The sequence below is a fragment of the Martes martes genome (genome assembly GCF_963455335.1).
Source record: "Martes martes genome assembly, chromosome: 2".
NCBI lineage: Eukaryota > Metazoa > Chordata > Mammalia > Carnivora > Mustelidae > Martes > Martes martes.
The window spans coordinates 31,437,840-31,453,665 of NC_137889.1; the positions used below are offsets into that span (position 1 = coordinate 31,437,840).

Consider the following 15,826-nt stretch of genomic DNA (forward strand, 5'->3'; position numbering starts at 1 on the left):
TTTGTTCATTCATGTCACGTTCTGAATAGCTCTTAAATAAAGGATAGGCAATTTGGTAATTTTGTGATCCAGAATGTGCAATAAAAATTGTTCTTATGAACAAATATTAAATAACATGTTATTATTTAGCTATTCTCAAACATAACAATGAAGTGCTTTTTTTGTATCAGTTTCCCAGAAAATAGAAACTTAAATCTGAAAACGTGATTTAGTATCTTCTGAAAGTGAGATTGAACTGAACAAACTTTAGTTTCTCTACTCTAGACTTGCCAACACATGGGACTATTTTGAGATGAGACAGTGGAAAAAAATAACATAGCCTCCAATATGTACCTCCAAAATATTTAATCTTTTTCATCTTTGGGACTATGAATGAATCTTAAGTATGGCCATTTGGCCTAACAATTCTTTCTATTTGAAGTTGCATTCAAAATTTTAAAAACAGGCTTTAGAGAAAGTGGATGTTTGTTGTCTTTTTGGAATATTGCCAACCGAAGCAGTAAACCTAAGTGAGTCAGTGAGAATCAAGAGAGTTGGAAACTCATTTAAATTAACAGCCAGATCTGATATTTTTATAGGACACCTGCTCCTGTGTGCTGAAGATCTATGATCAAAGTGCTAGGAGTATAGAAATATTTTATATTCATTGCAGATTTGCTAAGTTTGTGGATCACACTTTATTATGTGAAATGTATTTTTAGTGGCACTCCCTCTTTTCTGGACTTTTTAGAGCCAATTAGGCATCAATACCTTTAGCTGTGAACACCTATAGCATCTTCTCTTATCCACCCTTCACCTAGCATAACACTGGTTTTTTTCCAGGGGAAATAATGTTGCTGTATAACTCCAAGCCCAAGGAAGAAGGTGGTAGGGTAGGCCTCCAGATCATAACAGCCTCCTACTATACAAATGTGCCCAAGAACAGCATTTTTGAAGGTAATCCAGCTGTGCAAGCTGAATCATTGCTCACAGTAATTTTACTAATGCATTCCATCCTAAATTTAAAAAGCCTGATGAGTCACCCTGTATCACCAACTGCTTACATTATTAAGCAGAACATAAAAGCATTTACATACATTGGCATAATCCACTGCTGGATCAACCACATTAACTCCTACTTTTATAACCCTTCAAACTTCACATGGACAAAATAAATTGTTCTTTAGCCAATAGAATGTCCTGGCAAATATAGAATTAAAATGTCAATTATTCTACTCTCTCTCATCTTTTATGCCTATGTTGTTCTTTCATGAAAGTAGTTAACCAGTACACATGAATTTGAAGGACAACAGAGGACTAGGTTAAGTTGTCTAATGTGCTAAATGATACCCATATAAGGATATAAGATGTTACCCTGGTATGGCTTAACAGGACAGTATCCTGATATTAACTTAAGAGAGGCAGAGAGTGGACTAAATTCTCTCTGAAAAGTGTATTGAGTCTAGAAAATTTTCAACTTCAAGAGAACCAGATCCTTATTAAATTTAAATAGAGTCCTTTATTTAAAAAAAGGGGGGAATGTGGGGGAATGTTACTGTGTTTAAAAAAAAAAAAAAAAAAGCTTTTTCCAGGTAACAATAGAGTCTCTATTCCTGTGGCCATTCTCTACCACTACAATCATCACTCATCATTTATGGTACATGGCACTTTTGATCTTCAGGACATTTGAGGCATTTTATCAAATTTTCCACACATCACTAGGAGGCACAGCTGCCTGTAACAGTAGATATCAGACTGTACTCTTGAAAAGTATCTTGGGATTTTATTTATTGAGTCATTAATGATAGGAACAGAACATCTATATTTATCATCATCTCTAAAAGAACACAGTCGGTCATGTGTTCAAGACTTGAAAGCATTTGCTTATAATCTCTAAGGAAAAGATATGATTGTTTCCCATGTTGTACTTCTTTTCTCGTATAGTGCTTTCTCATTGTGCTTTTTATATATTTGCTTGGTATCCATATCATGTTACCATGCTGTGTCACTAAACATATAATATGGTCATTGAACATTTTATACTCAATGTTCATGAGATAATGATCTTATAAACAATAAAAGTATAACAGACTTAGATAATATTTATGCAGTATCAAATCATCTTAAAGTTGCAGGGGTCTTGTAGAATCCCTTTTTAACTGATGCTCGAACAGCTCCAGCAATAGATAACTTACTACCTTAAGCAGCTCAAGGAGATGCTAGTTTCAAAGCTGTATGGGGACTAGATTATAAACATGCATAAAAAGGTATGAGATAAGGTTACAAAAGGATACAAAAGTGAAACTGAAATTACCATATAAAATCAGAACCTCTGTAGAAGTACAGACTTAGCACATAGATACACTAGAAAATTATCTGCATACCAAACTAAGAAGAATCACAGAAGTTTGTTTAGGGTCTTCAATTCTTTGTTTTATTATGGCTTAGTTTCTGTGCTTGGAAAGAACCCTCTCATTCAGAATTTATATTATATGGATTTGAGATTTAACTTATTATACCTGAAGCATTAAAGAGCACCCAACCCCAAGCTAATTAAAAAAAATAATACTTGACCAATGACAACTCTGGGGAACTAGCATAAAACACCTCTCACACGTCTTGAAGCAACCTAGAAATCTCTCCAAAAATCTCAGCAATAAATCATTTCATGAAACAAAGTATAAAACATATAAGGAAATCCTCTACTATAAATGAGAGTAAGGGATATTGGAATTAAAGTACCCTAAGATCTTTGTATCTTTCTCAAGAGGAGAGATATACTGCATATTAATTGTTGAATACAAAAAGTCAAGTATGCATGTTAAAAAAAACTAAGGATACATATAAAAAAAGAAAGAATATACAATGTTAAATCAGCAGTGGTACATGGGAAAAATAATAAACTCTAGCAGATAGGGAAAAAGAAGAATCAAGATGTACCAAAAGCAAGTAAAACAGATAGAAACAAATAAGATGGAATATTAAAAATCAGTGTGGGAAATTACAATTCTAAGAAGATGGAGTATTCCTATTTCCCTATTCTTCCCACTAAGTACAACTAAAACTTGGACGTTATAAATAAAATAAATATAAGAAGACTCCGAAAGACAGAGAGAAGATAGATTGGCTGGGGATCTTGGAACATAAGAAACAGTACAGTAATGATTTCCCTGAGTTTTCTTTTTGCTTCATACATTCCATATGTAGAGTTGAAACAGACCGTAACACAGAAATACCAACATATACAAAGAAAAAGAGCCCACAAAAGACTGTCCTCTTTCCTCAGAGGACCAGGAAAGACAGAAAACTTTTAGGAAATAACCATTCTATTTCAGTCAAACACCAAGCGGGAGGGGGGGAACTGTGACCAAACCCCCATCCACATCAGAAAAAGCCAAAAGAGAAACCTAGAGTTCCACTCTCAAGATACTATAGGCAGGTATCTTGGTACCTCTGCCAGGGTGGCATCAGAGATGACCAAATGGAAGCTTGACTTTGAATCCTTTTGTCTAGTAACAAGTACCACACCCATGAAATATCAGATGAGACTACATAAGAAGCCTGAATTTCAATACCCACCCAACACTGACAAGGTGCCTCAATTTGTTTCTGCTAGAGTGGCATCAGAGGAGGCCTAGTAAAGAGTCAGGACTTCCACCATTGCCCACAAGGGGGTTCCTCCACCCTCAGCTGTCAATAAACAGTGAGTGGGGACCATCCATAGACTTCTGACTCCACACAGTAAGAAGGCAGGACCCAGCCACCCCCAACTTCACTGCCAAAGCAGTATCAGACAGAACCAGCTAAAATAGAAGATTTAAATAAGAACCAGAGTCTTTTTTTTTTAAGATTTTATTTATTTATTTGTCAGAGAGAGAGAAAGAATAAGAGAGTGAGCACAAGCAGGGAGAACAGCAGGCAGTGAAAGAAGCAGGCTCCCTGCTGAGCAAGGAGCCTGAAGTGGGACTTGATCCTAGGACCCCAGGATCATGACCTAAGCCAAAGGCAGGCACTTAATGACTGAGCTACCCAGGCATCCCAGAACCAGAGTTTTATAATATAATATGAACATGTCTGAGTTTAAATGGAAAATCATTCATTATATGTCACAAGGTACTCAATTAGAATTTTTTTTAAAAAGACAGCCAATATATATCAACACAGATAACAAAGATGTTACTACCTGACATAAATTTTAAAGCAGCTATTATAATAATACCACAATAAACAATTACAAAAAATGCTGGAAATAAAAAAAGAAGTCTCATCAAAGAAATAGAAGACAGAGAGAAAATGCAAAAGGACACTTTAGAACTGAAAAATAGAGTAATCAAAATAAAAATGAATGGGCTCAACAACAAAATGAAGTGGTTAGAGAAAAGAGTCAATAAGCTAGAATATATAGGAATAGAAATTATCCAGTTTGAACCACAGAGAGATTATGAGCTAAATAAATAACGTGAGAACCTGAAAGACAGGTGAGACTGTAACAGAAGATTTAATATTCGTGCCATTGAGTCTTGGAGGAATATGAGAAGAAAGGCAAGGCTGAAAAGGAATTCAAATAATTCTTTGCACAAAACTTTCCATGTTTGGCAAAAAACACAAACCTGCAAATAAAAGATGTGAGGGAAACTTACTAAACAGCATAAAACCAAATAAATCCATGCTAAGACACATCATAAGTAAGCTTTTGGAAACTAAAGAAAAAGAAAAAAATCTTGAAAGCAGCACCAAAAAATGACACCATATCTGTAGAGGAAAGACAATTAGAATGACAGTGTATCCTTGTCAGAGAGGTCTTGGAGGCCAGAAGCGAATGTCACAATATTGAAAGAAAACAACTGACAACCCAGATTCCTCTATCTAGGTAGTATCTTTCAGGAATGAATGGGATCATCATGATAATCTCAGGTGAGGAAAACAAAAATAATTTGTCGTCAGCAGACCTACACTAAAAGAATGACTAAACAGAAATGAAATGACATAAGAAGGAATTTGCAGTATCAGAAAGGTAGAACACAGTAAACAAAAATGTAGGTTAATACAGAAGGCATTCCCTCCTGAGTATTGCAGATTATATTTGATGATGGAAGCACAAATTACAGCACTGTCAGATGCAGATCTACATGGGCAGAGATAAAATATTTAAGATGATCATCTTATAAAAACAGGAAAGGTAAAGGGACATAAAATAAAGTGTGCTTTCTGCACTTCACTTAAATTGGTAAAATGTTGACATTAATACACTGTGATAAGTTATGTATGTGTAATGTAATACCCAGAGCGGTCACTAAAAAAAAGCTATAAAAAACGATAGTCAAAAACACTATAGATAAAACAAATCAAAATTCTAAAAAATATTCAAGTAACTTAGAGAAAGTAACTTTAGAGAAAGAAAAAAAAAAAAAACGAACAAACAGAGAAACAGAGAACAAACAGAAAACAAAAATTAGAAGGCAGACTTAAGTGTTTATCCCAGAGAAGTGAAGATTTGTGTTCACACAAAAACCTATATAGGAGTTTCTGTAGCAGATTTATTCATGATAGACAAAAACTGGAAACATCTCAGATGTTCTTTAATAGGGAAAGACCTAAACTATAGTACATACACTACATTGAATACTACCCAGTGATCAAAAAGGAGCAAACTATATGATATAAACAACCTGGGTGAATCTCCAGATAATTATGTATATGGAAAAAACAAAGTCTGAAAATTATACACAGTATGATTCCATTTATATAACACTTTTGGAATTAAAAATGTATGGATTTCTTATGGTTGGTTTTCGTGTCATATATCTTTCCTTATCCCTTTATTCTCAACATGTTTGCACAGATGAATCTAAAATGTGTCTCCTGTAGGCAGAATAGGCTATGTCTTTTAATTCATCCTGACAATCTCTGTCTTTAATTGGCTGTATTTACACCACTTCTATTTAATGGAATTATTAATGTGTTAAAGCTTAAGTCTGCTATTTTTCATTTTGTGATCTCTGTTTTTCATTTTTGTTTTCTTTTCTGTGTGTTCCTATGAGATATTTGAATGTTCTTTAGTATTTCTTTTTGATATATCTATATGGTTTCTGAATGGATGTTTTCTATAGATATTTAGTAGTTGCTTCATATATTACATTTTATATACAAAACATAACACAATCTATGGATGTTGACATTTTACCAATCTGAATGAAATGTAGAAACCATGCCTTAATTTACCTCTCCCCTTTTATAATATAATGCTCAAATATGCCCTCTATGTTTATTTAAATGCATATCATTTAAGAGTGCTATAACTTTTGCTTCAGTCATCAAGCATAATTTAAGATGCTCAACATGACAATAACCTATTGAATTTATGTATGTTCACTGATACCACCCTGTGGTGAAAGATTTTTACCATTTCTATTGTTCATTCTTTCTTTTTGATGTTTTCTTCTTTTGCCATTTCCTGTTTAAGGGACTTCTGTTAGCCATTTTTTAGAGCAGGTTTACTGGCAATAGTTCCCTTAGTTTTCCTTAATCTGTGAATGTCTTGATTTCTACTGCATTCCTAAAGAACATTTTCACTGGATGTAGAATTTGGGGCTGAAATTCCTTTTCTTTTCACACTTTAAAATGATGTGTTGCTTCTTCTTGGCCTTCATGTTCTCCGGTGAGAAATCTTCTGTCAGTTGAATTGTTTTCTCTGTAAGTGGTAAGGTATTATTCCTTTCTCATTGTTTTCAAGACTTTGTCTTTAGTTTTCAGAATTTTGGCTGCACTGTGTTTTGATGTGAATATCTTTGAATTCATCATGTTGGGTTTTTTCAACTCCTTGAATCTGTAGGTTTATGCCTTTGCCAAATATAGATGTTTTCAGCCATTATTTCTTTAATTACTTTTTCTGCCTCACTTTTTGCCCTTCTGAGATTCCAGTGATGTAATTCTTTAGTTACAATACCATAGGTTGCTGAAGATTTGTCCTTTTTTTTTTTTTTTGGAATATTTTCTCTCTTCTTTTCAGAAAGTTTCTATTGTTTTATCTTCATATTTACTGATTCTTCTTTCCTCCTCACCATTCTGCTGTTCTGCTAATCCACCGATATTTTTATTTTAGTAAATAAATATGTCAGTTCTAAATTTCATCATTTGATTCTTTTTATATCTTCTGAATGTATTAATTACTCACTGACACACTTTTGTGATGGTTGCTCTATCAATGTAGGATAATTCTAACTCTGTCATCTCAATGTTGGTGTCTATTGATTATCTTTGTCCTTTTTTTGTCCAAGTTGAGATTTTCCTTGTTCTTTTTATTTTTTAAAGATTATTTATTTATTTGACAGATAGAGATCACAAGTAGGCAGGGGTGGGGGGAAGCAGGCTCCCTGCTGAGCAGAGAGCCCGACGTGGAGCTCAATCCAGGACCCTGGGATCATGACCTGAGCCGAAGGTAGAGGCCTTAACTCACTGAGCCACCCAGGTGCCCCTTTCCTTGTTCTTTTTATAATGAACAGCTGCCAGTTGAAACCTGGACACTTTTATAACACTTCGGATTTATTTAAAACTTCTTTTTTTAATCTGCTTTCTATGACACTGCTCTGACAAAGAAGAAGGGTGTGGGAGAGTGCTGCATTGTTGCTGCCATATCAGATAGAAGTCTATGATCCTTCATTGGCCTTCACTGACATCCAATTATGGGTGGGTGGCTCCTCATCACTGCTGGGCAGAGGTGGGAATACCAGCTAGGACAGGAAGGGGTGCTTTATTACTGCTTCCCATGCAGCTCCACTAAGCTCCAAGCTCCTTCCCCTAAGGAAGGCAGCTTTGTTAATGCTGGATGGTGGTGAAAGTTCTGACTCCAGTAGGCCTCTTCTAATACCATTCCAACAGGAAATGAGTAGGTTTCCTCATTATTGCCAGATGGGTGAGTAAGGAGAAGATGTCTAGGCCCCCCACATTGTCTCTGGTCATACCATAGGAGTCCAAGAGGGGATAACTTCACCATCTAAGAGGGATAAAACTCTTAGCTTTTGTACTCAACCTTCTCTGACACCACCATAGTGGTAAGGTGTTAAGGTGCCTCATTTCACCCTGGTGAGAATGGAAGTCTAGACTTCTAATTTGGCCGTTGTTGACTTGGGTGAAGTTGAAATATATTCTGTGGTGTTTGGCTGAAGAAGAGTAATTATTGCCTTAAAAGTGTTCATTGTCTTATGCTACACCTTTTCTGATCCTTCAACTTAGACTGAGCAAGTTTCTGTTAAGGCTGGGGTTTTCTATTTGTTTTTTGTCTTTTCGATCTGTGCCCATTTTTAAGTTGCTGCTTCTAGCTTGGGACATATGAGGCAAACTGAAAACCTAGGGGACTCACCAAGTATTGTTCCTTAACATGAGATTCCTAGCCATTCTATTTTTTTTTTTCCTTCCAATCTGTCTGAATCTCGTGGTTGTTTTATACATAATGTTCAACACATTTAGTTGTACCTGGTGAGAGGAATAGGAAAAAGTACATGTGTTCCATCTTCCTAAAGTCAAATTTCTTTAGGTTCCTTTTTGAAACTTCTTGTTCCCTGGAATAAAATATATTATAGCCAAGAGAACATAACATTTGTACAGAAGCTTGATACTTTCTTAAGTCTGTTTGCTAAACTTGGTTATCTCTTCTCCTAAATTTAACCCAAGGTCAATATCCAAAATAGAGAAGGAAAAGAAAAAAAAATTAAAATTAAGTGTACTTTCTTTATTGTATATCAATACAACATATTGACAACTTCCCTCACACCTCTGGGCAGCAGACTTATTCCTTTTATGGTCTTCTAGTTTCTAATGTAATTTTAACTTGTGCTCATTATTCCTACCATTCTTAGAGGCTTGCATATTTTCAATCCTACTTGCTATAATTTTTAATTCTTAAAAATAATTTCTCATTTTACACTACAATTTAGTTAGTGTCCACTATGAATTTTACCAAGTGAAATGTGTTTTGCCAGTGATTCTACTATTGTTAATTTTAGAATGATATGAATATAGGTTTTAGAGTTATTTATTCATAAAACATATTTTTAAAGAATTTATTTATTTTAGAAAGAGCATATGTGAGCAGGGGAAGGGATAGAGAGAGAAAGAGAAAGAGAATCTCAAGCAGGCTCCGCATCAAGCAGACTACACACTGATTGTGGAGCCTGATGCAGGGCTCAATCTCAGGACCCTGAGATCAAAATCATGGACCCTAAGCCAAAATCATGAGTCTGCCACTTAACTAACTAAGCCATCCAGGTTGTCCTCATAAAATATATTCATAAAACATACTGACTACATAGAAAAATAAACAGACTTCTCAGTCTCCACGGATTTTGCAATCTGGTAGGAGAAGGAGAAAGAGATAAACAAGTAAGCAAACAAAAATATACAGTAACTACATGTTGTGGTGAATGTTACGAATGACTTTAAAACATAGAATAGCAGAATATAACAGGGTAAAGCAACCTAGAAAGTTGAGTCATTAAGGAAGGATACACTGAAGAGTTCATAATTAAGCTAAGCGTCGAAGGCATGAAAAGAAGTCAGCCCACAAAGCATGAAATGAGGGTGTTCTAGGCAATGAAGGGCAGGAGGAAAAGTAGAAAATATCACAAACTAACACAAGAGGTGTAGTGAATGGCCCCACTATATTCTGAAACTGCCTTCCAGGGACCATTTCCAGTTTGGCTTTCTTCAACTTTTCAAGATGTTGTTGCTGCCTACCATCTGCTCAAGCAGAAGGTGGGCAAGCCTCAGGGACATTGGCAGTGCCAGTCTTCCTGGTGCTCCAGAAGCCTCTGGTCACTAGCTGATTACCCATTCCATCTGAATTCAAAAATCTCAGAACAATAACAATTTCTCATCTATCCAATCTCCAAAGCCCAACCCACAAGGAAAGAAGCTAAATAAAAAGGCATGTTTTGATGGAACAACTGTAGACTGTAGACAGGGAATAAAATACCAGAGTTCAAGGGCTAATTCTGCCATGCCTCATTTTTTTTTTTTTAACGTGTATAGGCAATTGCCTTCACTTGACAAATTATTCTTTTCTCCCTGGAAGGATAAAAATCTCAGAGGTGGAAAAGATCTTATAGATTCAGCGGTATAGCTCTATTAACAGCACAACCAGGTACATACCAATTTTCAACCCTCATATCAAGAGATCTACTCCACCTCATAGCTGTTACACATAAAACCTGCCTTGTCTGCGCTCCCAGGAATTTAAACTGGAATAAATGCTAAATGATCAGTCTACATGTGAATGTATGTATATAGTATTATAAACATAATCTATATACATTTTTAAAAACGCAAGTGTAAAATAGTTACACAAATACTTTGATTTCCTCAGAAGAACAACTATGCATATGCAAGGAAATGATAATGTTAGAGAAGAAGCCAAGTACATACAGTTTTTCTACCTCCATGTGTATTCCTACCTCTGCTAAAAGCAAAGATAGTTAACTAGTAATTGCCTCAGGAAGATGAGACACAGAGAGCATTTTCTCTTTTCAGATAATGCTGAGCATCTTTCTAGAGAAGAATAAGACTTGACAAGGGGGAAAAGCATGGAAGAGATTTGTTTTTAAGTGATCTAAACACCAACTGTCAGCCTCAAAGGAAAATAATATGCAAGACAGAAATAAAAATGAATGATGACTTAATCAGGACATTATTAAAAAGGGCACTGAGAATTTTAACTATACCACTTAAAAGTTGTTCTGCTTTCAAAATCAAGGCATAATCTATGGCCAAAGATTAATCTAGCAAGAATTCAGATCAAATTTATGTTTCTGAAATTTAAATTTTTTTCTTTTTTTTAAAGATTTTATTTATTTATTTGATAGAGAGAGAGAGAACAAGCAGGGGGAGCAGCAGAGGGAGAGGGAGAAGCAGGCTCCCCACTGAGGAGGGAGCCCCCATATGGGACTCGATCCCAGGAACCCAGGATCATTACCCGAGCTGAAGGCAGATGCTCAACCAACTGAGCCACCCAGGCACTATAAAACAATTATTTTCTGTTAACCGTAAGTAATTAACATAAATGTAGTTTGACTCTAGTGACATACTCTACCTTAACCATTGCTTAATGAGTTTCTTTGACCTGACAGTACCCATTCTACCTCTTCCAGGACCAACATCTAAAGCATCTTCTGAAAGTCCCACTAAAGATTCAAGATATGCCTCAAAACAAAACAAAACAAAACAAAACAAGAAACTCAGCTAAAAAGATTCCATGTAAAGTTAAATTCAAGAAATATAGAGCGAAATGAAGCTACATGTATATCTTCTTCAAAGATCTTAGCAAAATGAGCTGCATTTGCCATGTACATTTGAGCAAAGCACATTATCTATGCATCAAAAGAGAGATTCTAGTGTTCCTTGAAACATAACTTGGGAACAAAACCCTGGGCACTCTAGTCAGGCTGCAGTATCAAACCACAATTCATACTTACTTCAGCATCACATATTTTTAAATTGGGACAATATAGAGAAGATTAGCATGGTGCCTGCACAAGGATGACATGCAAACCACAATTTGTGGAATCCCTGTGTGAAACCAAAAATTACTTCCCCTTTCATGTTGCAGAATGTTCCATTGGATATAAATCTGGTATTATTTGCCACTTAAGGTGCACAGTTTTATGCTCTTATAACTTTGAGAAGCACAGAATGTTTTCCTTTATTCTCCTAATCTACCTCAACACTTGTATTCTACAATCTGATTATCTAATCTAGTTTTGTAGCTCAGAATAAGTACCAGGAAATTTACCCTCAATATTCTCACTTTTTTTTTGTCTTTTATATTATGTATCTTTTGCTAGTTATAAATAACAAATTCATGCTCATTGTAGAAATTTAACCAAAATAGAAGAAAAGTAAAATCATATGACTTGATATTGTATAAAAGTATCTTAAGGTTTATATTGAGTAATAAATTCTTAAGAAAAAACAAGAATGTCATGAAACAAAATAAAAGGAGTAAAGGTAGTATAGGAATTTGCCTTACCAAATATCAAAATATACTAAAAATTCACTTTAATATGATCAGTGTGATAAAGCATAGGAAGAGACGAGTAGATTGTGGGAACCAAACAGAAAATCTAAAAGTAAATCCAAGGAAAGATAATAATTTAACAGGTGACAAAAGGGTATTTGAATTCAGTGGGGAAGGATGATATATTTTTTAACAGATACATAGACAATGGTTGTACATTAAAAAGAAAACAAAATTATATCCCTTCTTCATACCATATACAAAAATACAAATAGATTATACACTTCAATTTATCTTTTAGCAAGACAATAAAACCCTTAGCAGAAAATATAGAAGAGTACATGTTAAAAATTTAAAGAAGAGAAGACATTCTAAACCAAACAAGAAAACAAAACCTACAAGTAAACTTAAAACATGTAAATATGTAAACTTTTGTATGCCAAAATGCATAATAAAAAAAATGACTGGCTTTGAAAAAAATAATGCAGATGACAAAATAAGTGCTTTTATTTGAAATACACAAGGATTGTTTAGAATACAAGAAAAATACAAACAACCCTATAGGAAAGGCAGAAAAGTGGGAAAAGGCAATTCATGGCATAGAAAATTTTAATGGCAAAAATTAATACTAATTAGGTAATTTCACCTTTAACATAACTATCAAATATAATTTTATACCACTAAGATTGGCAAATATTTTTAAACAGTATTTATTACTAGCAGAGATAGGAGATGAAAACATAAATTGTTACCATCTTTGTAGAACTTAGGAAAAAATCTGGCAGGAGCAATTAAAAGTAAACATACCAGGATGCCTGGGTGGCTGTTGGTTGGGTGTCTGCTTTTCCTTCAGGTCACAATCCCAGGATCCTGGGATTGGGCCCCACATTGGGCTCCCTGCTCAGCAGGGAGTCTGTTTCTCCCTCTCCTGCTCTCCCTGCTTGTGCTCTTTCTCTGTCAAATAAACAAAATCTTTTTAAAAAAATAAAAAATAAAAATAAATAAAAGTAAACATAACCCCCCCAAAATGTAAATATACTCATACCATTTGACACTGGTTTTGGTCGTACTTTCCATCGAAAAAAATCATCAGTTAATATGAATGTATGCATATAGATGATTAATATGAAATTATTTGTAGTGGCAAAAGAGTTTCTCTTTCACTGGGAAGTAGAAAGATGGAAAAAGAAGAGGATTAAGAGTATACTTATCCGGGGTGATTGGGTGGCTCAGTCATTCAGCGTCTGCCTTCGGCTCAGGTCATGATCCTAGTGTTGTGGGATCGAGCCCCACATCAGGTCCCTGTTCCGAGGGAAGCCTGCTTCTCCCTCTCCTGCTTCCCCTGCTTGTATTCCCTCTCTCACTGTCTCTCTCTCTTTTCTGTCAAATAAATAAATAATTTTTTTTTAAAAAAAAGGTATATTTATCCTTTTTTTCATAACGGGTTTGCCACCAGAACACAGGTGTCGTGAAAACCTCCACTAAACATAAACCAAAATGGGAAAAGAAAAGACATCAACATTGTCATTATTGGACATGTAGATTCGGGCAAGTCTACCACTACTGGTCATCTAACCTACAAATGTAGTGGGATCAACGAAAGAACTGTGAAAAATTTGAGGAGGCTGCTGAGATGGGAAAGGGCTCCTTCAAGTATGCCTGGGTCTTAGATTAACTGAAAGCTGAACGTCAACATGGTATCATCATTGATATCTCCCTGTGGGAATTCAAGACCAGTAAGTGTTATATGACCATCCTTGATGCCCCAGGACACAGAGACTTTATTAAAATCATCTCGGGCTGACTGTGCTATCCTGATTGTTGCTGCTGATTTTGGTGAATTTGAAGCAGGTATTTCCATGAATGGGCAGACCCATGTGCAGGCCCTTCTGATTTACACATTGGGTATAGAACAACAACTAGTTGTTGGTGTTAACAAAATGGATTCCCTGAACCACCCTATAGTCAGAAGAGATATGAGGAAATCATTAAGGAAGTCAGCACCTACATTAAGAAGATTGGCTACCACCCCCAACAAAGTAGCATTTGTGCCAATTTCTGGTTGGAATGATGACAACGTTCTGGAGCCAAGTGCTAACATGCCTTGGTTCAAGGGATGGAAGGTCACTCGAAAGATGGGAACGCCAGTGGAACCACACTGCTGGAAGCTCTGGATTGCATTCTGCCACCAACACATCTAACTGACAAGCTCTTTCATCTGTCTCTCCAGGACATCTACAAAATTGGTGTTATTGGTACTGTCCTTGTGGGCTGAGTGGAAACTGGTGTTCTTAAACTTGGCATGGTGGTCAGCTTTGCTCTAGTCAATGTTACACCTGAAGTAAAGTCTGTTGAAATGCACCATTAAGCTTTGTGAGGCCCTTCCTGGGGACAGTGTGGGCTTCAATGTCAAGAATGTATCTGTCAAAGATGTTTGTTATGACAGTGTGGCTGGTGACAAAAAAAAAAAAAAAAAAAAAAAAAAGACCTACCCATGGAAGCAGCTGGACTCATGGCTGAGGTGATTATCCTGAACCATCCGAGCCAAATCAGTGCGGGATACGCAACTATACTGCATTGTCGCACAGCTCAAGTTGCTTGCAAGTTTGCTGAGCTGAAAGAGAAGATAGATCGTCGTTCTGGAAAAAAGCTGAAAGATGGTCCCAAGTTCTTGGAATCTGGTGATGCTACATGGTTCCTGACAAGCCTATGTGTGTGGAGAGCTTCTCACAATATCCTCCTCTGGGCTGTTTTGCTGTTCATGACAAGAGGACATGTTCATGTCTTGAGACATGAACAAGAAGGACAAGAAGGCAGCAAGGCAGCTGGAGTCGGCAAGGTCACCAAGTTTGCCCAGAAAGCTCAGAAATTAATATTATGAATGTTATGATTCATAATATTATGATATAATTTATATGAATAAAATAAATAAATAAATAAATTTTGTGAATATTATCCCCAACACCTGCCACCCTAATCTTAATCGGTGGTGGGAGAATGATCTCAGAACTGTTTGTACCAATTGGCCATATAAGTTTAATAGTAAAAGACTGGTTAATGATAAGAATGCATCAGAAAACCTTCAGAAGGAAAGCAGAATGTTTTGTGGACCATTTGTTTTTTGTGTGTGTGGCAGCCTTAATTTATTAGTTTTTAAAGTCATACTTTTTAATGGAAACAACTTGACTAAAAATCTGTCATAGAATTTTGAGACCCATTAAAACAAAAGTTTAATGAGAAAAAAAAAGAGTACATTTACCTTGATGAGCAGGGAGTAGCATGTAGAATTGTTGAATCATTGTATTATATACCTTAAACTACTACAACACTGTATGTTAATTACATTTAAATAAACATTTTTAAAATTATTTTTTAAAGAAAAGCATAGATTCCATGAACAGTAAGAAAAACCTGGAACAACTAAAAATTACACCTTTTCTTAACCCCATTAGAGAAGTTGGAGTAACCAGAGATGGACAGGCCCATCCCAGGAGAGACAAAATAGGCTGACTAGTTTGTGACAGAGCACAGGGAGAGGAGCTGGCTATCCAAGCTATCCCCATGGGTTCATTTGGAGGCTGTTTTGCACAGAACCTCATCAGGCACTCACAAGAAATCCTGATGACAGGACAGGAGAACAGAACATACTCCCCTCACACGTCTGCTTTGTAGTGCAGATATGCAGGAGGGGATTAGGAGCCACAGTGGGAAGGGCACAGAGCCTCACCACCCTTAATCCCCTACCACAGACGTTTTTCTCATTTCAAACCAAAGCCTTAAGCTTCTAAAAAGGTCTTTAAAATGCTGTTACCTGTAGGGTACACATCAAGACCCACGGTA

General features: G+C 35.9%; 1 pseudogene across 1 annotated transcript in view; it reads left to right on the forward strand.

Moving 5' to 3' along the window:
- Window positions 1-14,782, forward strand: part of LOC308338235 (elongation factor 1-alpha 1-like) — a 68,783-nt pseudogene extending 54,001 nt beyond the window's left edge. The window contains exon 3 of the transcript in view: window positions 13,494-14,782. The product of the transcript in view is annotated as an elongation factor 1-alpha 1-like (transcript). The remainder of the gene's footprint in view (window positions 1-13,493) is intronic.
- The last annotated feature ends 1,044 nt before the right edge of the window (window positions 14,783-15,826 follow it).